The sequence below is a fragment of the Filicampus tigris genome, chromosome 7 (genome assembly GCF_054856515.1).
Source record: "Filicampus tigris isolate MCC_2025a chromosome 7, RoL_Ftig_1.0, whole genome shotgun sequence".
Classification (NCBI taxonomy): Eukaryota; Metazoa; Chordata; class Actinopteri; order Syngnathiformes; family Syngnathidae; genus Filicampus; species Filicampus tigris.
In genome coordinates, this window is record NC_141223.1 from 18,259,105 (window position 1) to 18,282,287 (window position 23,183).

Below are 23,183 nucleotides of genomic sequence, written 5' to 3' on the forward strand. Positions count from 1 at the left end.
AACTCAGCAGCAAGAAATTAGAGTGCGTCAGATTGTGTAATTTTAGACTGTAGACAAACAACATAAGCTACCATGAGTATGTGTGAATTTGCAAATGTAAAAATGATGTGGAAATTTCAAATCTGCTCACCCAAATGAGCACCTGGTCCATGCCACCCATATGGTAACAGCTTGAGACACTTGGAACCTTGTCTAACCATTTACCAGACACAGTGGAGCGCACCATTCACAAGAGATAGAGAGATTTTTTTTTTTTGTAATTCTGGAATTTTTTTTTTCCCTGACAAACCTCTGCTCCACTCTTCCGCCCATTTATCAGTAACATGGGGAAAATCAGTGGAAATGTGAATATTTACTTTACAAGTCAATTTGTGATGAATTCATGTGCACCCCCAATTTTTAAAAACGCATATCATGGAATAAGGGGCAAAAGGTATTATAAAAAACAGAATTTGTTAAATATTAACATTATTATCACTTTGCAGGAAATACAAATACAGGAAGTCCTCGAATTACGACGTACGTGACCTACGACGGTTTGACTTTACGACGCCTGTGCCTCCTCCGTCATTTTGTCCCCAGCACCATAGTGACTACGTTTACATGCAGTCAAGTTTAGGGTTAAGGTCAAAATTCCGATTTCTGAAACATTATGATTAAAGAAGATCCATAAAGATCCATGCTTGCCTGTTTGCTTGCCTCGCTGCCAGTCGCCGTCTGCCTCCTGAGAGTTGACACGGGTTTAGCGTGCTAAATGTCAGAAATATAACGGGGTTCGTGTGTGCATTCATGCTCTTCTCCACTCCAGCCTGTCTAAGTGGAGAAGCAATCACCACGGTATTTTTGATTTTGTGGAGGTGACCATGATGAGATCACGTTTTATGTCAATAAATCCAAACTTATTGTGCAGAACACTTTCAACAACATTTGGCCTTAGATCATAACTATGGACAATTGAGAGTCTAAAATGAACCAAACGTGCATGTATTTGGAACGTAGAATGAAGTCAGCCAACCTAGAGACTGTAATGCATTGATCTCCTTTCTAATTCTCTTATTAACACGAAAAACAATTTGTGGGAAATAAAACATTAACAGTGTGAACATGAACTCCCACACAGACGAGTGAAACTAGAAAGTCTGCCTTTGAAAAAGAAGCAAAATGCAGGCAGGCAGGTGAGCACAAGATGCTCTACTGGTGGAAGATATGCCTTCTGTCCACCTCAGCATTTCTAAACAGTTATCTTCACTGTGCACAGGAGGAAAGGTCATTTATTTTTTTCCTTCTCTCACCTCTCCTCTCGACACCGCTGTCCTCCCATCACCTTTCCTCCTCCTCCTCTTTCTCTCCCCTCTCATTTATCTCCTCCCCACCTGTTCCCATGTCCTCCCCCTGGCTTTTATCTCTCTCATTCAGCATCCGCCTCTTCCTTCTTCACCGCAACACCCATGTCCTCTCCGTCCTCATCCTTCCAACTACTATGCCCTCAGTGCAACCACCCATTCAGGCACTAAACAAAGCTACGTACAGCATCATATGAGAGTTAATCAAGCACAACCATATCGCCTCCAACGGGGAAGTGATCACAGCGAGTGGCAAGCCTCCACGGAGGGACAGGCAAGTAAGGAGAGATAGCAGAAGGGAAGTAAAAGTTGGAATCTAATAGGCATGATACATGTGGACAGAGATACATTTCCTTAAAAGTCTCGGCTGATAAACTAAATTAAGGTAGGCCGATGTTTACCTTTGCTCGATCCTAATGAACCTTTTACTCGCACGAATGAAGAATTGAACTACAATTCGTAGTTCTTACAATAATTTCATTATCTTGTAATTGTGCTGAAGTATCTGCTCCTAAAGACCAGAGCTGGGCACTTTTCCAGTTTTTGCCGGTCCGGCCGCAACCCTCCACCCTTGACTTGGGTACCCTTCCGGCCGCGACCCTCCGGCCATATTCATAAACATTGTTGACCCCCGCCCCATTCCGCCCCCCGACCCAAAAATAAATAAATAAATAAAAAGCGCCCTTGATTGACGTCGCTGCAGGAGAGACGCTAACGGCAGAGGCTTTTTAAGGCTCATTAGCTGGCTAATTCACTATTCGAACCCGCTGTGGACACGCTTCAAATGCGGCAGTAGTATTTACCTAACTGTGTGCTTCCTTGCATTGCGAGCCCCGGGGTTGGATTTGTCGTATTGTATAATTATTTGCGTCCAATAATTATAGAGAAGAGTCGTAGAAGAAGAGGTCGCAATACCACAATCCCTATAACAGCAGTTGTCGCCCGCGCCGACGCGGGAGTAGAAAGAAGCCTAAAAAGAAGCCTTTCACCGAGCTTTTCATGATTTTTGGCCGCCTCGCGGGCACGTCACACGCATGAGGGCCGATTAGTGGGCCGGACTAAAATCAACTTCCGGCCATGCTTAGCCCAGTCATTTTTAAAAATTTGTCAACAACCACACCTCAGCCCCAAAAATTGGCATCCGGCCGGGCTAGAGGGTCCGACCGGTCCGGCCCAGGGACGGACTGCCCAGCTCTGCTAAATACACACAAAAGAAGTTCAAACCACCACTGCGTATGAAGTCCCACAGTTATTTCATGTGAAACTTGAGCTAAGAGAGCATCAAAAACACTAGTGTCAAACTCAAGGTGCAGGAGCCACGTCATTAAATGTGGCCCACTAAAGCAAATTTTTGTGTGTCAACCTCAATAATTCGTTACCCCAAAATCTCAGCCTCTAAGCTTTGCAGAAATTATTTTTCCTCATCGCCTAATGTTACTGCAGATGCAAGTACCACTCCTTGTAGAGACAAAATGGCAGCAAGCAAGGAGGAAAGGGTGAGACAGAGAATATCCAGTCTTTGGGATAATTTCACACAGAAAAACAACTAAGAACAAATACAACAAGACAGTGAAGGGATGCGAACGGATGAGAGAGTCAGGGTGCGAGTCCTGTGCAACCGAGGATCACGGGGAGAGTGAACGAGCACAGCGTGTTGACAACTCCAAAAAAGATCAATGATGCCATCAGTTAATTGAAGTCGACTCGACTAACATCACATTAGGGTGGTCTACAAACAAAAAAATCCTAAAGCACAGTAATAGTACTGTATTGTTAAATCACTGTTCTTGCCATACTGGATACACATTCTGACCATTATCTTTGTAAAGGCAGACATTTTATACAGCAGTCATTATACAGATGCATCTTAAGAAGTGTCTGGCGAGTGTGTATATCCCCATGGTGAGATTAGGGAAGGAAATTGGGTCACCAAACAACACACATCCACTTTTGAATACATGGGGAAGATACAAGGAACTGAGAACAAGGACAACAGAGAAACTGTGGAAGCTGAAGTGCAGCAGAGACCAAAATGTGCTAAAAGGCAGAAAACTTTTTAATTAACTTGTTGTACTGCTCACCACTTTCCCAACATTCTGAGTCAGGAATTTGCATGGCTGCAGCAGCCGGTGATGAGGCGCCTTGGCCTGACAAAGCCATCATTATATCGTCGCTTGTTTGGTTTGTGTAGCATGCGTGTGCGATTTTCATCAAGTTCAGCGACTGAGTAAGACATCTTCCACTACATTTATTGCCCATCTGTGTGCCGATGATTTTTTACAAAAGGTCACTACACGGGTAGCAAACGACGGTTGTAATAAGATTGTCATGGGAAGGAGAACATTTCATCAGTCATTGGAATCATCAAGGAAAACTGGTTGACTTTTGCTACTACAAATATATACAACAAATAGGGTTCTTGTTCTGAAATTCATAATTCAAATAAATTCTTTAACAATTAACCATAAACTGGGAATGTTTGAGGATAATTGATTACAAACTGCCACTGGTTTTGCTGACAAGAAAATAGTACATACAGTACATCTTTAGCATTTTCTAAATCAGCAATTGTGTGTCTGATGGTATTCAAAATCGTAACTTTAAAATGGCAGCGTCTTAGCAGAGCTCGTCTGCGACCGGCGCACGCACTTGTCAGTTGTTTCTAATCATGATGTTGCTTTAATAAAATCGTTAAAATTATCACGGCTACCGTGCTAAGTAGATGAATGAATGAATAAATTAAACGAATCCATCTTGAAAAATTATGTGATGGTTACGTCGATCTCCGCGTATCACACGGCTGTAACACAGCTGGTCAGATTAACGTAGTGGAGCATGTAAACGAAAGACAGGAATAGATCACGCCACATGTAAACAGGTGACCAGAGATCACCATTTGGAATTATTTCAATCAAAATGACAAAACAGCCTTCATCTAAACACGGCCACTATCGAGTAGAAACCTATGTATGTATAAATTACTGGCCAATCTGTGTTTTCTCTTGGACACATCAACGGTCAAAGTGTCATACAAGATCACCTCTTCTTGAGTACGTGGGAGGCTCGCAGCATAATTGTGACCTCAAGATTGAAAGTCTTTTGGACAAATACAAATGAAAATACGTTAGATGCATTTAAGTAGGCCTGTTTTGTTCAAAATCTAGAGCTGTAATGTTTCATTTCAGAAGGAAGCCGATCAATCACCATAACATGACTGTATGAAGGAAATTAATTTCCACCTATTACTAGTCAACTCATAGTTTTTTTGTTTGTTTTGTTTTTTGCATCACTTATGGCTCTTACACCTTTGAAATTGAGTTTTGGAAGATGACTTAACCACAGCTGTTCACTTTCGTTATGTACTAAAGAAGGGCTAGGGAACTTCAGTTCCTCGAGAGCTATATCCTGCCTGTTTTAAGGCCTAAATAGACCAATCCGACGTCGAACGTCGGTAAGCATTGGGGTTTCGTATTGCGCCGTCTGATTCATGTAGCGGACACCGTCGTAACATCGGACCTCGTCAGGAAGCATCTGGTGGGCGTTTCAGCATGCTGAATCGGCGTCATGAGTCGTGACATTGGGTATCTCTGATTGTCTATTAGCTAGCGAATCAGCGCACGGGGCAAGAACACGAAGTGACAAATGCGGATAAACAGTGAGCACTCCTTTGCTGCCTTAATCTTCTTACAAGTGCAGGAGCGAGGGTTGACAATGTTAAGTACTGTGTCAAGAGCGTGAAGTTTTGCTTCGCATGGGATTTCATCGTAAGCGAAAAATATCGCTGAATGCATTGTTTACGTTTTTATAATCTGCTCCCGGCCAATGGCTTTCCAGTTGTTTTTTTTCTAACCATGTGGAATAGTGACTACCGCCGCTGATGGTACGGAGGGGTATTACATCTCACAAGTGCGAGGTACTTTAATTGTCAGCGCCGTTGTCTGCGCAACGTGCCGACAGCTGGCCCGACGCCACAGCGTGTAAGCGTCTGTCACAGTTGGCCAACGTCGCATTGTTCTATCTAGGCCTTTAGATGTCTCCCTATTCCAACACACCTGACTCAAATGATCAGCTCATTAGCAAGATCTGTAGAAGCCTGAAATGATGGAGGAGGGAGAGATCTAAAATAGCGAAGTTCCCTACCCCTGTATGAAAGCATGGGTCTCAAACTCTGCACCGACAATCCTGTACTAAAATCTCTCCTCCTGTTGGGGCCTCGTCATGAGAGCAGACTTTGATGGGCAAGGCTAGCAGCGTTGGCGACGTCCTCTGCTGACTGATTGATCAAAAACTGCCTCAGTTCTCTGAGGTAATAAACCGAAGCTAAGCTTAATTGTTTAAGATAAAGTACTTGATAATGATGGTGCAGTGTACGACATCGGGTGTTAAAAAGTAAAGAAGGAAGACAGTGGATTCAGGCAGCATAACGGGAAGCATCGCTATGAGTTGGATGGTGGCGGGTAGAGGAGAGTGTGATGGCAGGATTTGGGATTTGAGTCTTTTAACTTCATTAGTTCCGCCTCAGTCTGGGGCCTGTAGATTATGTCTAATTAAGCATCTTAACACGGCTTAAAAAGCACCACACAGAAAGCACAAGAGCCTTATCTGTCAACCTCCTCAAACGGTTCTTCACTTCCCATTTTCTTCCTGTGGCGGGCCGACATAAATTCTTTGCATGGCCTTTACCGCGGGGAGAGATTAGCGATGATAGCAGGTTTAGTTCCCGGCATCAAGAGAGAGACTTGATGGAGAAGGGTGGGGTTCGCCAAACATAAAAAAAACCACCGTGGTATGCCACCACTGGATTACACTCCACATTAACAGACCCTGCATGTTAGCATGCACGCAAACAACCAGGTCAGCTTTCTTTAATGAGCAGACATCTTAATGTCCGGTAAATGAGACAGCTGGGTTCCATATTGCGGGAAAGGGATTTGGAGCGCCACTGGCGGGCATATTTCTAGCGTCGCATATGTGTAATGTAGCATTCCAACAGCCAGCAGGGAAAGTAATGTTTTTCAGGGTTGGGGTGGTCCTCTAAAATAACACAAAAGTTCTGAGTTTTGAAATCCAAGCATGATATCACACATATCACATCAGACTTCAAAACGTTTAAGGACTAGCTTTTTCTTTGGCACGTCATACAACGGAGCGCAGTCATGCATGACATTACGCGAGGCCACCGCATATGGCATGCAAGTCAGCTCAACAAGTGTCAAAGGATTGACTCCTGTCTGTGCATATTTTGCCTTTTCTTTGGCTTTTTTATAAAGATTAATCCAAAAGAAGAACTTGCCTATGGGTGTATTTGGGTGTCATTACCATCTGACCTCCATTAATACAAATTTCTTAACCCTCTGTAAATCCCAACTCAATACCTAGTTCAACCCTGAAATTGATTTGTAATTCCATTATTTCCTATGGGAACAAACATTTCTAGTGGATTTTACGATTTACTTTATTTGAAACACCATCTGTGGAAATGCCAAGAAGATATAATTCTATGAAAAAAAAAAAAAAAAATAGAAATGGTGGTGAAATATCGAGGTGTTCCTGCAACTCATCACCTCTCTGGTCTGCTGCATGTTCTTCCACGTCCCTGCAGCCACTAAAACTGGACAATAACTTCACACAAACATGTTCTAACATCTGGTTGTTGCCTTTGGGGGAAGGGACTCAGCGGGAATCACTGACTGGTATTTAGCCGACAAAAGGTGTCTCTGCTAACAGTTTTTTAAGAGTGTTTTGTTGTATTACGAGGACCTATTTGCACCAACCAACACTTTAAAATGGGATTGAATAATGGTGGAAACACAGTGAGAGTGTCTGTGTGTTGTAAATGCACCTTTAATAGGTTTTCCTGAAATACCACCCGAACAACAGATCAGCTTTAAGCATATTAAATGTTTGCGCCTAATGTGTGCGTGTGTGTGTGTGTGTGTGTGTCGGGGTGTGTGTGTGCGTGTGTGTGTGCATGCACATGTGCGTGTGTGGTGCTGTTTTTTATTGCTATTATTTTAATATATTATTTTACTTTATTACACATTTATTTTCTGGCTGTTTTGTTATATTTTAAATAGATTTTTTATGGGGTATTGGAATAAATACTACGTTTTGAAATCAATGAATAATTGTTTAGGAATCATGATTTCAGTATCAATCAAAATCACAACTATTTTTTCCCCATAACTTCCAGCCAAGTTATGATGATAATTTACTTTGCCATTACTGTTACTCTTCTGTGGTGATATCACAAAAAACACTAACCAAAACACACATGCACGATCAGCTGAAGTCACCAGAAATTTCAGGATTTCCTGCGTGATTTCACACATGATGGCAGTTTTGCTGCATCTTTCTTGAAAACCTTCTGGGAGTGACTTCGAATTTGGAGTTTCCAAAGCACTGCCTCATGTAGCAACAGAGTGGGCAAGATGGCCGCCGTCAGGACGGGTCCATCTTGTTAACAAGCGCCAACACACCAGGGTGTCTGAAAAACTGGTCACACATGGTCTGTTAGGCTCATACAGCATCTGATCCAAATCCGCTGAGCGTCTATTTTCTGACAACTCCTCCTCCACTCAGCCGGCCCGTCAATGGGAGCACAAGTGGAGGTGTTCAAATGATGAAAGCCCGTGAACATTCAAACGGAAAGGAAAGGGCAAAATAGCTACAGAAAAACAGAACGGCGCACGAGGTAGCGATGGAGTGGTAAAGTCAAAGCATGATGGACGTAGCCAAGAGAAAGACTTGGAAAGGAGGCTGGAGTGAAGAGAGGGATGCTATCTGATAGAAAGGATTTGCTCTACCCTGGAACAGTAATTTACTAAAGCCATTCTGCACAAGCCCATCAGTGACGATCTGATGGCAGATTAGACGACAAAACCTCATCCCTCATTTTCTGTCCAGCCAATCAGCAGCCGGCAATGGGTGAGAGGGAGAGGATGAAAGGATGACAGAGAAGAGAAGGCAGGCGGCAGATTTTCTCTTGCTGTCTGGTGAACGGAGTGAAGCAACATACGCAACATACATATGGAGGGTGGATTACATTTTAGGGCATTTTACGATTATTACAGTCCACGATTACAAAATGGGCATAATCGTAAAAAAATATGAATATGCATTTATATACAATACACTATGTTTGTTTACAAACAAGGAAATCATACGTGAATTTATACATTTGCACATAATGATAGTGTTTCAAAGAAATTGATTTGTTGTTTATGTTTAAACATTTCCTTGTTTTGTGCCAAAAAATAAATGATCGTTTCAATAATCGTGACTTCAATAGTTACCAAAATTAGGGTGATTAGTGTAATATACGCAATGTTCAAGAGGGGTTAGTGTTTTAATTTTTTTTTTTTTTTTGTCAAAATAAAACTTTCGTCACAATTGCAAGACATAAAGGCATTATCAAGTACCATGACTCTGCATCGGTGAGAACTCAAATGTAAGTACTTGTTGTGAAAACAGTGGCATTGCTGCATGCCAAGCATGGATCCTTTGCCCTTTCACTACCCCTCCAAAAGTGCTTTGTGAACATCTGTGACTTTTATGCAATTCTGTTAATGATGAAATGCACTGAAAACATAACCTCCTTGGCTAACAAAGAAACACGGGACAGATGTTTTTCAAACTCAACACTGTGTGTTGTGCTCAAGCACACTGCATACTCAAGCCATGAACTGTTCTCGAACATCCACTTCCTGTGTCTCTGGCTTTAGCACTGACATGACAAAAACAAACAAACAAAATGGAACAACAGCGAGCTGTTACCCCACAGCCTCTGCCATTAACGCTTCCCGTGCTCACTTTTGCCCAACCGCAAAGCACCCTTGGGGGCGGGGGAGGGGCATGGGGGAGTTATAGTGATCACATGAGGAGAGGACTGACATCATCCATCCATGACTCCTGTCAACTATGAACCCTGGAGAAACAGACAGGAGCAGGAAACGGTCCAGGCCTCGATGAAAACTGCGCGTGAATGCTCTCGGGGTTGCACAATTTCCCAGAATTGGATCTCTTATGGTCAAAAACTGAGTGGGGACAAGTAGAGGATGTATTTACATAGTTATGAAGCAAAAAAATAAGGATGGAGTCTCCGTAGTACCGCGCAGCGTTTGCTTTGGGTCTGACGGTAGGTGCGCTCATATGCTGGAGCTGCAGTTCAAGGGCAGGCGAAACGAGTCAGAGACGACTTGTTCGGTTCATTCAAGCAAACAGCACACTAACAAGAAATTCTTCCCAATCACAGAAGCATGATGCAATCAATCTACTCCACCTGCTTGTCACACCTCAGCTAAAAAAGACCCAGATTGTTTTCTTGTAATTGTATTTTTGAATGGACTCTCAGTACTAGTTCCCACCCCAATCATTTTGCACCCAAGTGAAACGACAACAGTCTTTATCATGCAACTGCACATTTTCCCCAACAGTCTTGCCGCACATTTCACTTCCATCCAACGACACTTTGACAAAAGCTCATCCCAACATGATAGAAATCGCAATAAATTATCTCACATATGTTAAACTACCCGCCATCATCTGTATTTGCGATGCAACATGAGGGTTACAGGCTGATTTGAGGAATGAGCCTTTAAAAAATATATGAATATGCATTGACAAAATGTAAGGCCAGAAAAGGATTTACACATTTGTGCATAGCTTTTGTTTGCACTCACCATGAATTGGCGGCACAAACGAAACAAAAAAAAACCCAAGCTATTGTTCATTCCCACCCGCTGCTACTGAAAGAGCAATAACTAGTCATAGACTTCATGTTTACTTTAATGAAGACTTATTGTGTGATATACCGAATGTAGGCAATGACTCTGAACGTGATTCATTACTGTGGAAATCTTACCTTATGTTGGAAATCTCAATAGCTATGAGGCTTTTTAATCATTTAAATGACATTTAAAATATGCCTCTAAAGTCACACAAAATAGTGTTTGAACAGTTTGTGTGACTGACTGACTGACAGACTGCATGATTCTTAGACGCGCACAATAAACACTGACAATGCCTCATTGCAAACAGAAAAATCTGAAATTATCCCACTACATCAACTGCACAAATAAAATGAGGATTTTACCTTCTGAAATGAACTACTGGTGACGTTTACTTACCAAACTCACACACACACACACACACCCCAACGCGCACACACACACGTACACGGCAGTCACGTGGATTTCAGCTACAACAGGCCCAGCTCGTCCTGACCAGACAAACTGCATTCTCAATGACCTTTTCCCTCATTGGATAAAAGAAAAAAACTCTGCATTCTCCCTTCTCCGACAACTGTGACTAACGCGAGCCGTGGTGTGTTGAGGTCGTCTTGTCAAAAACAACTCTGTTTACATTCTTCACCCATGTTACTTTTATCTCTACAACTTCTGACACACTTGCAAGTCAGCACAGCAACGGAAGACGGAAGGCAGCAGTAGCAGGGACAGAATCTGGTGACAGTAAGCACGTAACAGTGGTCGAGGATAGGGGAATAGACGCTTTCTGAGACTCAGGAATGTAACTAAATGGTGGATCTTCCATCGCCCCACAGCAGGAAATGAACTCTGACATAAGAACTATGGACTTTTGGGGCCCCTGGTGCATCCTGGGAAATTCTGGCATTAAGAGGGAGGGGGTGGGGTAGGGGCCAGCTCCGAGTCATTCTCACGAAACCTCAAATCAGAGTAAGGATGTCACGATACCAAAACTCTGTCTTTGATACTATGGATGTCCCGATCCAATCTGGAGGCTGACATTTTTTCGGGGTATCCCGCGAGTGAGCAGACGACAGAGTCCAAGAGGAATACATTTACTGTATTGGGTTTTAAAATGTAGCTGAGCTCCAAAATGAGAGCAGTAGTGGGAGTCATTCTGAACGGGTGCAGGGCGGCATGGGAGTTGTTGTGATCGAAATTTGGTTCCAATCACGTGGCAAAAATCATCTTCTAAAATGGTATGGGTCACAAAGTAACCAAATAATCCAAAGCTATAAATATTTTGACAAATCTAGCGGTAATATCTTAATTTTACATTACAAAATATGTCACTTTGTTTATTCTTGGGGCGGTAGCCGTCAGAGTGGCTGTAAGAGCCACACACGCACGCATACAAGCACGTCTGCGATCTGCGTGTTCGCAGTGGTCTCCCTCCGCACTGCAGCAGAAGTAAATTGGAGCAACAAGGATATACAAAAAATGTGAAAACACTCATGGTTCATAAAGTCCCTTGTTATGATACTAAAAGGATACCGTGGCAAAAAGCTAAAACACCAGTACCGTAAAAGCAGTGGTAAAGATACTTCTCGGTGTACCCTGCAAGCCTAACTCGGGCCTATTTCCATTCCACTAAAATGAAATAAAATGTTGACGGTATCCGTAACAACCTTTTTCTCATTTCAATCAGGTGAGTCATCACTGGGAGCATTCATGTGCTGTTTGTCCAACAACAGACAGACTCGGAGACACAAGGTCAAAGTCAGGCCAACTTGGAGACTGGCAGCCTGTCGGAAACTGTGGTCTGTCTTTCTTTCATCCAGATGGACCCGCCAGCACCACAAAGACGGCTGCCAGTACACAAAGTGGGCCGGAGACAGAGAGAGTGCAGGAAGTAAATAGAGTTCTACCATCCAAATGAAAGAACACTGCTTGGGTCAAAGCTTTTTCGGTGAATTCCTCCATCTTTATTTTAGACGCTGTGTTTTATGGTCGGGTTTTTTTCCCAACCATGAGACAATGGCATGGACATCATTAGCTAAGTGGTGGCTGGGCGACAGGCAGTGGCGCTGCGATCGATAAAGGCCGGCTCAAACATCCGCAGCCTGGGAGGCGCTTACTCATCAGGCCAGAGCTTGCGTAAGCCTTTCCTGGGGCCACAGATTTAGACCAGGTCAGATAAGCGATGTAGAGGTGTCGAGGCTTTGCTGGTCCGTGATATCAAATAGCTATGTGCAGCCACCTTATCTTTCCACCTTTAAGGAGGATATGATGTCCACTGTCACACCACCACTCGGATGCCAGAAACAATCTTGACAGTTATACTGGGGAGTCAGATTTACTGGGTCACTTTTGACCAGTTTCTATCAAGCAGTACAGCAACAGGCAATTTTTCCATTTTTTTTCTTGCAGTTCAACTGTCAAGATTTGTTGATTTAGCCGGGACTTAAATATTTATTTTGAATGTTCTGAATTTCAATTTCCATGCCAGTGTCGTCATGCTTTTCTTCTTTAGACCGCAATTTGTTGATACTGAATCAATAAGTGTCTCTACTGGAGAAAATACACCGTTAGTGCTGTGCGATACGGTGTAAAAGTGCAACAATTAATTGATTAATCAACAACTCATTGATTATCAAATTAACTGACAACTATTTTGAGAATCAATTTACTGTCTAGAGACCTAGTTTTAACTTCAAATTGTCCAAATCCTCCAACTTTCAACCTGTCGAGTCTCAACAGTAATTATATTTCTTTAGTCTTCCATGAAAGCAGACTGATTATTCTTGTACTGAATCAAAGCTATTTGGAAACATCTGCTTTTACTCTGGAAAACAATTGTCAACATCTTTGCCTATTTTCAACATGTTACTGACCAAAAACGTAACGGAATCATAATCGGTTTATGTTTTTGTATTTCGGCCAAGTCAAATTGAAATAATGTCCTGTTTTCGAATAAAGGTTTAAGAATTAAAAAAAATTGTATCCGATTCACTGATTTGTCAAAAGAAATAAAGTCAACAGATGAATCAATTACTAAAGTACTCTTTAGTTGCAGCCTTAAGCAATGTATAAGTCAATGTAGTACGAGGGTGGCCAAGTCCGGTCCTCAAGAGCCACAATCCAGCCGGTTTTAGGTTTATCCCTACGGCAACACACCTGATTGAAATCATCAGACTCATTATCAGGCTTTTGCAAATCTTGCTGATTGATTAATGAACTCATTGATTAATGGGAAAGTGTCTGCTGTTTGTGGTGTCAACCCCCCCAAGTTCAACCACAAATACTACAAAAATAATTTATAAGTTATATGCACCCCTGTCTATGGAGTTACCAACCCTTACAGAAGAAGTCAACCCACAAATATTTTTTTTCAAGAATATTTTCTATGCAGGCCCACTGCAAACATAGCATTCTGATTAATATTGCTTTTGTGGAATATGAGTTAAGCAGCAAAATCCACCCGTTTTTAGCCATCTCTTTGGGTGGCCATTTTGTCACTTCTGTCGACTGAAAATGACATCATAAATGCTCAGGGCTCAGGTAACGACCAATCTCAGTCATTACCTGAGCCCCACGGCTCAGCTTCAGAAAACAGGTGAGCTGCCCTGAGCAGTTGTGATGTCATTTTAAGTCGACAGAAGTGACAAAATGGCCGCCCCCAGAGGTGGCTAAAAACGGGTGGCTTTTGCTGCTTAACTCATATTCCACAAACGCAATATTTATCAGAATTCCTTGTTTCAACTAAGTAGATCTGCATAGAACATATTCTTGAAAAAAAATATGTTGAGGGTTGACTTCTCCTTTAAGTTACTTGCATCAACCATAAATAGCACAAAAATAACGCCAAGGTTCCTAAGTTAAAATGCCTGCGTCAAACCAATGTTCAGAAAAGCAAATGACAGCAAAAAAAGGGGTTTTGTGTGTTTGTGCAAGACAGTCGCAGCACGTGTTTGCAAGGGACACGCCAAGGGCCAATACTGTGGTCAGAACCCCTGAAGTGGCATCTGAGACAAACACTGGGTGACAAGGCGCTGCCCTTCTGTGTCCTTAACCACAACTGACAATTACACTGCATCATGCCCTCGAAATGGCCAAATTATAATAGCTGATGATGACGTGAGAAACAAAAGAGAAGGGAAAAAAAAAAAGGAGAAATGTGAAAGCATGGGGTCGGCTGAGGTATTTTCAGGCCTGTAGGAACTGGTATCAGCAGCTCATTTCTTGTAAGATGTTTGCCAGTCTGTGACTAAAGTGACCAGCTTTAATTACCCTGAGGTAGTTAAAGCGACATATTCAATGACGAAAGAAGCATTTGAATGGAATTCATCTAGATTGTTGTAGTGTTATTTTTTTGTATGATAAGTGCGATATAAATACATTTGATTTGATTTGATTAGTGTATGTACACACAATCTGAATCAGGATTTTTTTTTTTTTTTAATCTGTTTTGGCTGACATTCTGCATGGCATCATAGAACCTCACAAGCCTATGGATAATGCCTGAAAAATCTACAAGATATGATAAAGGACATGGGAAAATGGACAAAACAGTATTTCAGTATTTTCGTCCAAAACAGACAGCCAAAAACAGTGATTCAATTGGGGTTTTTTTTGCAGTCACTGTGAGTCATCAAAACAAAGGATATGGTTTGGACATGCCGGCAGCATGGATTGTGAGTTCTGCTTAGTGTAAATAAAGTGGCAGCGGGTAAATATGTTGAAAATAAGGGATGCTGATACGAGTATCAGTGTCCGTACTTTGCATCTGTACACACATTCGTACGAATACTCCAGTTCATTCACCCCAATACTTTACCAGCCTAACATATATTACTCTGCATTTCCTAAGCGTAAGTTATAGCTATGGTTATTAAGACAAGTCTTATTGTTTGAAATTCAATGTTATGCCGTGCTGCAAATTACACATGATGAGATAACTTACTTACGTCCATTTATTCTGATAGCAATGAGAGCACACCTCATAGTGGGTTGGTATCCCACACTTTCAAATTAGCATTAATTCTTGTCACATTGTGATGGTACTAGTAGCCACAACTCAGGTATATTCAATAAATCATAAAATGCAAGTGGATTTATCGTAAGATTGACTTAATTAGCAGTTTTCCAAGAGGACGTGGAATGTTCATTCATCAACAGGTGCTGCTTTTTCCCCCTTTGTGTCACGGGCTCAAATACCGCTCTCTACCTTTATGTTTATTTTTTACTATGTTTACAATATCATATACAAAAATGTATATTATCTTCAATTAAAAAAAACATGTGTTTCGTGTTTTTCAACAATATTTAATTCAAATTTTAAAAAATCATCACAATAGCAAGACATATTGGCAATATCAAGAATTGGTACTTTGTATCGGCAAGTATTCCAAAGTAAGTATTTGTGTTTGTATTCAAAATTGGTCTTTGAAAGAAATTAAAATAAAACAGTGTTATCAGTGCATTCCTCCCTACTGAACATGAAATTGTTATATTATGCTACACATAATAGCTTTCTAACAACTCCTACCTGAATAAAATGACGGCAGCCTAAAACATACAGGTGTACTCTTTAAAGATAGCATGTGATGGGAACCAGCATTTACAAGAAACACTATAAGACATGTGTCCAATATTAACAATATCCTTGAATACAAGTACAGAGCATCGAAGCAACTACTATACACTCATAATGTTCATTGCAAAATAAATAAATAAATAAATACACATAGCAATCTCTGAGGGGGTCTCCGTGACCCATTAAAGCAGCGAAAGTCCAACCTAGTGAACTCCAGTCAGTGGCCTCATTTCGCTGGCAGCAGCTCAATCATAACATCTTATCTACGGACACGCTGAGTCATGGAATTCAGCTGTGGCCAATAGCCAAGCAGCAGAGTTACTTATGGCCGTCATTGATTGGTTGATCCCGGAGTGCAAAGCTGAAAGGGCACATACCAGGAGCAGAGCCCTGAAGCAGAAACCAAAAGCAGTTTGCTCGTGCTCTCTCTTTTTCCAACAACTGACTAGCCGACTGGGGTACAATCAGAGTCCACGTGGATCCCTCAAGGTAGAATCTACGCAAACCGTCCAGGGCCAAATTACTCAACCCCAAGGAACTATTTGAACCTTTCCAGGGCCAAAAAATAGCATCAAGGGAACAAAAGCAGTCAAAACCACCCAAGTACTTTGCACAAGGCATTGTATTCCTGAAAGGCACAATGATTCAACATGTCCCCGATTTACAACTACAAGAATCAATCACACTTGCTCCGATTCTTGTCAAAAGCCATTTCCCACCAGAGGGTACAGTTAAGTTTGGTTGATCAAGATTCAGTGTGGCACGGATCAGGTAACCCCTCACTGGGTGTGCGTTTGCAGAGCAGAGTGTATAGGTGGGAGGGCGATGGCTGCATCAAACGATGTGGCATTGCACAATACAAGGAAGAAGAAAGCAAAGAAATTGTTAAATAACCAACCACAAAAAATTATGTGACACCGTACTGTCCAGTGTGCTGGCATTGCTCCTCCCTACTCGACCGTAATTTTGTTTTTAATGGAACTTATTTGATTTTCTTCCCACTCAAAGAATGTCAATTTAACATTGACGGCGGCCAATCCTCTATTGAATTCTACAGATTATCCCATCAACGAATCAAGGTAAATCAGATAAAAACACAGATAATCAGATGAAAATTTATTTTTGCAATAGTAAACAATAATGTCAATGAGAGGACTGATGCGTGTGACTGCAGTAAAATTAGTCGATGAGGAAAAATTATGCTAGCAAAGCTTCGAGGCACAGACTTTGCTTTGACCTTTTTGGAATTGAAATCTTCGAATTATTCCATCGTTCCCAGGCTTCTCACATCAAGGAATCGCTATTCAACTCCGTACCTTACATCCTGGTCTAATATCTCCAAGGCCACCACGGAAACAGTGTCACCGTGGGGTCTTCTTTAAAAGACCACTTTAATCGTGTTCACTTCCTTGGAGCCACCCGTTACACCATTAATCATATCTAAAAGCCGTACTTACTACAAGCAATTGCACTTAATATGCCATATGAATTGGAAAACAATACCATTATAGGGTGGGCTAGGTATAGGGCAAATGCAATTTTTGTTAACGGTCATCGGTGAGCAATTTATTATAAAGCCAAAGAGTTTCGACACTATTTAACAGTCATTTTCGTTCCAAGGAGTATACAAGAGGCACAAGTGGAACTGCTGAATTGAGGTCAGTCCGTGGCACATATTTCAGCTCTTCTGTTAAAGTACCTCTAAAGTAGAATAGGGGACAAACTAGAGGTCTTTATATCAAAATTGTATAATGCAAAGAGGCTGGAACACTGAGGAGAGAAGAGAGCCTCATTTCAACCTAGGCAGTCAAACTTTCTAATTCAGAATTCAGATGCAATCATCCCAGAATGCACCTCTTTCTGCCTAATAATCGGTCACCAGAACAAAGGCACGATTGAGCAAAGAGTGACTGTAATCTGGACCACCAAACTGCAAAGCTGCCTGCTATAATTAGCTCCTTTCTCCATCAAACGCAGGCTTTCGCTGACTTACAAGCAAGCTTCTGCTGTGAAACAAGAGCGAGAGGGTGAGACATTTAGGGAAAAGACACAATTTTTGATGAGTGAGGAAGCGATCCGTCACCGTATGGAGTTGCATGGCATTGACAGGTAGGCTCATGTGGAGGAAACGCGCAAATGAACAGGTGACAGGCCGAGAACAAAAGCGTGGGTTTACACGGTAATATGGTATAAGGTCAATTTTCAAATGGAGTGACAGTCAAATCTAAAACAACCTTGTTCACAATAGACCTATGTGAATTTAAAAGGGCTCCACACCACAATTTCTCATCCTGTAGAAAACATCCGAGGGGAGCACACCCCTCCGCTTTTCCTGCTTGCCAAACTTTGAGCCGTCCAGATAACGAGGGACTTAATCTCACTTCTAGTTTCCTAATCGGAGTATGCATCCAAATGTTTGGCCCGCAGCCTGACAAGCAGAGTCAGCCTCCCTTTAATCCCAAGACTCGATCGACACGACCCGATGGCAGACGGTACAAGGGTGAGTAGGCACGCTGGTCGCGAGCACACCGCTTGGATGTGTGACCACCGTGCTGCAATGAGCCCAATCAGGCGAAGTGCCGACAGCTGCTACGACACTTTACCTGCGAGCAAAGAGATGACTGTTCTGCTATGAAAATATTGTGCGGGTTGAATTGTATCTAACCACTGTACTTCCAAGGTAGGTGATTAAGCACAGTGAAAGGGAGACTCATCAAAAAATGCTGCCAAACATGGGCATTTCACTACATCTCCTTGCTCGACCACGGGGAAAATTAAATTAACAATATTTTCCCTGCAAAGTAAAATGAAAAGTCTTCTAAATTTCATGCAGCACAGAGAGCAGTGTTAAGACCCCTGCCAAATTTAAATGACTTAAAGCGAAAGTCAACCCAAACATATTTTTTTCAAGAATATGTTCCCACCAGGCCCACTAGTTGAAACACGACATTCTGATTAATTTTGCGTTTGTGGACTATAAATTAAGCAGCAAAATGCACTCGTTTTTAGCCATATCTGGGGGCGGCCATTTTGTCTTCTGTCGACTGAAAATGACATCACAACTGCTCCCAACGACCAATCACGGCTGACCTGTTCTCTGAATCTGAGCCGTGATTGGTCCTTGTGAGCAGTTGTGATGTCATTTTCAGTCGACAGAAGACAAAATGGCCGCCCCCAGAGATGGCTAAAAATGAGTGGATTAACACTTATTCCACAAACGCAATATTTATCAGAATGCCCTGTTTCAACTAGTGGGCTTGCATAGAACATATTCTTGAAAAAAGTATGTTTGCGTTGACTTCCGCTTTAAAAAGAAGAAAAAAAAAAGGCAAGTATACAGTATGAGGCTTTAAAACATGAAAACGTGTTGTGTGCAGACCCCGCTCAACTATCATCTGTCAATCAAATACTGTACCACTGCTACAACCTGAGAAAGTGGATGCTACATTGTCTAGCATCTTTCTCATGCCTGCACACAACTGCAAGTTTGAGTGGTGAAAATACATCCGCTTAAAGCCTCGGGTATCTGGAATGTATAGTATCCCACCGGGTCGTTGCTGGCATTTCCATGATGTAACGATGAGGCGCTCTAAAGTGGCAATGCCAGCGTTAAATAAACGTCCGCACTGTGTGACGTGCGTGCACTCATAGCTGACAACAAGGCGCTCTAAAGCTGCTACACCAGCCCACTAGCTTTTATCCCCCACCCCAATCTTGTCTTCTCTCTCGACGTGACGTGCACATTCACGGCCGACAATGAGGCGCTCTGAAGCGGCCAAGATAGCAGACTATTCAAGGGCTGCAGGCTGCAGATATTGAATAATTTGCTATTCGGATAGCCTACTGAAAATAAGATAAATTCAGATAAAAATCAAAATGAGTATTTGATGCTTGGTTGAAGATACAGAAGACAAAATAAAACATCTACGCAATAATGAATGGCCAACTGGTTTTCATTTTCAGATAATCAACATTTTATACTCAAATTTAAAGCGACCCAAATTCTTTACAATAATACGTTCTTTGCAGCCCCACTAGTCTAAACACGATATTCTGATTAATATTGCGTTTGTGAAATATGAATTAAGCAGCAAAATCCACACATATCCATCACATGGGGCGGCCATTTTGTCACTGTCACTCGACTGCAAATGATTGCTCAGCGTTCAGGAAACAGCCAATTATGGCTCTGCTTCAGAAATCAGGTGAGTCATGATTGGTTGTACTTTTCTTTTTAGCATCCTTACTTTGCGCGTGAACATTATTTCAGGACAATGTGTTTTTGACGTGGTAGCAATACTTTGTCACGGCAATAAGCGCCCGAAACACAGTCTGGAAGACGAGACGCATGAGGTCAGCCGTTAAATCGCGACACGCTGTCGTGAAAAGCTTCAACGTAAACTCGTACCAAGGCAATGATGTGGCGTGTTATTGTCATGCACAGCATGAACAATTGTTAGCTTGACTTCTTCCTGACAGTGTACATATAAATAAGCGGGCGCTTGAGGCAAGAAAAAATGCCTCGAGCAGTTTTTTGTACAGAGGCGAGGCTCGAAATAAGTAGTCTCACATCGCTATTTGTGACGTAATTTGGTCTACTGCCCCTCAAATGACGCCATTGAAACACAAAACTGCGATTGCACTCTATTTCACCTCGGTTAGCTCTCAAATAAAAATTGGCATTCAACAAAATTTCTTCATTGACTAAGGGGAACATTCATATAGAATTGATTGTTTTTTGGGTTTTTTTTTTAAAGGGATCATTCAATAAAAGGTTGGAAGTCTGGTTTCCAAGCCAGTGTCATGTTGAGCAGAATAATGCTGCCTAAAGGAGCTGTGTAGTGATGACCAAGTACCAATACCTAGTATTGGTACCCGGCCTTATTTCAAAGTATCAGAACTCGCGACCTCTTATGGCCATTTTACTCTGCTATATTGGCATATATCGTTTTTTTTTTTTAGTCTATCATTGTTTTGGGGGGAAATTTTATGTATCAAAAGTACGAGTGGTGTCGGTACTAGGTATCGGTGTTGGTGACTACTCAAAGAGTTGAGCACTCGTACTGGTATCGGTCTGAAAAATTGGAATTGAGCATGCCTAGAATTGTGCCATAGCAAAGTCTTGTGTGAATTTTGTTCTTTTCTAGACAGCAATCTAGTAAAATCGTTTTACCTCAACTGCTTCCACACACAATCAAACAACAATCACTCCACAACGAATATCTTCATTTTCTAAAACACCGGTCCTCATAAGGCTCACAGGAAAACTCGAGCCTATCTCACCTGATAGGAGCTTTAGTTCCTCACGAGCAACAGAATTCTTAACGATGAATTAAACAATTAATCGATTGAGCCCAAACCCTGCACTATACATCATCTAGGTGACTCCTCAGTGAGTATTGACTTACTATTCTTCTATAATGTGCAAAAAAGCTCAATTAAATCCATCGTAAATATGTGGATATAGAACGGTGGCTTATCTATTTGGGGTGTGGTGTTAATTTATTCAAGTGGATAAATGCATCTGGCAAGTCATTCGAGCATTGGAAGCCACTATCTGAGGAAACAAGGTTTGGAAAATATGCTAATGCTCTGGTGAATCATCATTAAATTGGGAACTCACTTGATTTAAGATCATTTTAGCAATAAATTACATTTAGAGTTGTTATTAGGACACATTACAGAAAGGACGTAAACACACAAAGTACATTTGTACACTATTCAAACCCTCCACTGGTTATCATAACCCTCTAGTCGATTACTGATTTATTTAACAAGGGAAACAACACTGGCATCTTCATCTGCTATTAAAGTTCCTGTTTCGCTCTCGGATTCGGCAATGACACAGCAGTGTACGCCCGCACCTGCCACCGATCTCTCACTTGAAATCTTTCAGCATCAATCCAGTGTGGCAGTAGGAGAGACGTCTCCTGGAATTAAGTGACCAGATGTCCAGCGGAGGACGCTGAAAGGGAGTGGCTGGCGGGGGCAACGACCACTTTGCAGTAAGCCTGACACGCGGGTTGACTGGCTCTGGGATGGAAATAGATTAACGGCTATGTTAAATGTGAACAATGGGTCACCCCCACAAGTCTACCACGACATCATCATAAAACATGGGATCCACATAGCTTCACATGTGATATGAAATGCGTGCAAGTTGGGGGGTGTGGGTATATAATATAAGAATAGGAACGTGAGTGCATGAACAATGTATCCATTGTGAGCGCTTTGAGTGCCTGGTTGTCCTGAAAAGCACTATTTAAATCTGATGCATTATTATTGTTATGATTAATAATAATAACATTCAGGTTAACCAGTTTCAGTTCTTGATGTTTGGTGCCAAAATGGTTAATTTGACAACTTAAAACCAAACAACACCTTACTTATATTCACTTTGTGGTTCAGTTTGGACTATATGAACAACAAGCATGAGTTAATTAAATGCAATCCCTCCTCTGATTGTTCCTTAAACCCAATACACATTGGGCAGTTTATCTACAGGCCTGACACAACCAATGCATTCCAGGTGTTGTGCTCCAAACAATTGTTTGAATGTTTGGTTGGATGACGTCCATGCTTATTGAGCGCCTTCCTCTGTAAACTTCCCATGAATCAGCTAGAAATTAATACACAAGCATCAATTCAATAAGACGAATTGTGATCATTACTACAAAGGGGTTTGGGTCACACAAGCCTTTTTTTTTGGGGGGGGGGGGGGTTGATTAGGGCTGACACCCAGTCACATTCGCAAACTGCTGTGAAACAAGTGGCACAAACGAGGATAATCACATACTATTTGGCAGAGCACACTCCAGATTGGAGAAGATTTAAAAAGGAAGTAGTCTACGTACCATAACATTCCTTCCTCTCCGGATTCCGTCCACTCCTTTCCCTTTTCGCACAGTGTTTAAAAAGACAGAAAAACACTCCCCGCCAACACCACTGATCGATTATTATCCGCTTCCAGGGACCGAAAAGAGTCTAAGAGTCCATTTCTTGTCACTTGGTACGCTCACGTCTGAAGTTTTCACATTCGCATTTCTGCGTATGTGTGTGTGCGTGTGCCGGGGGGCTAACCAACAACTGAATCCTAGTTAAGGGGGGAAAAGCGACCAAAAAACGCCGCACAAAGTCGTCTTCAACACGCCTGTGAACAAGGAAGGGTGGGGGGGGAATGGAGGGTCTGCTGGTTTAAAAACGTCCTTTCGGAAGTCTTGTCTTTCTTGCTTCGACACCACGTTGTTAGGAGCAATTATTATTTCCTTTGTTATGTCCAAAATAAAAGATTCGCCAGGAGAGGGAAAAGGGGCGAGCTGTATTCAATGATCCCAGCGGAGAGAAGAGAAAAAAAAGGTTGGATTCCCGTCTCCTTCGCTGGTGTTGTTGAGCTGCTGGCAGGGTAAAAAAAAAAATGTGTGACGGTGTGTGGTAAGTCCTATTTTTTGTCAGTTCCCCAATAATGGCGGCGGCCCTTCTCCTGACTCCTGGCAGCATCCCTCCTCCTCTTTCGCGGCCAACACAGAGAGACAGTCTCGC

At 42.0% G+C, this 23,183-nt stretch overlaps 1 protein-coding gene across 1 annotated transcript in view; it reads right to left on the reverse strand.

Annotated features, from left to right (window-relative positions):
- The window catches only part of arhgap35a (Rho GTPase activating protein 35a), an 80,608-nt gene extending 57,425 nt beyond the window's left edge, over positions 1 to 23,183 (reverse strand). Inside the window, exon 1 of the mRNA XM_086035029.1 lies at positions 22,499 to 23,183. The gene's annotated coding sequence lies outside the window, so the exon portion shown is untranslated. The remainder of the gene's footprint in view (positions 1 to 22,498) is intronic.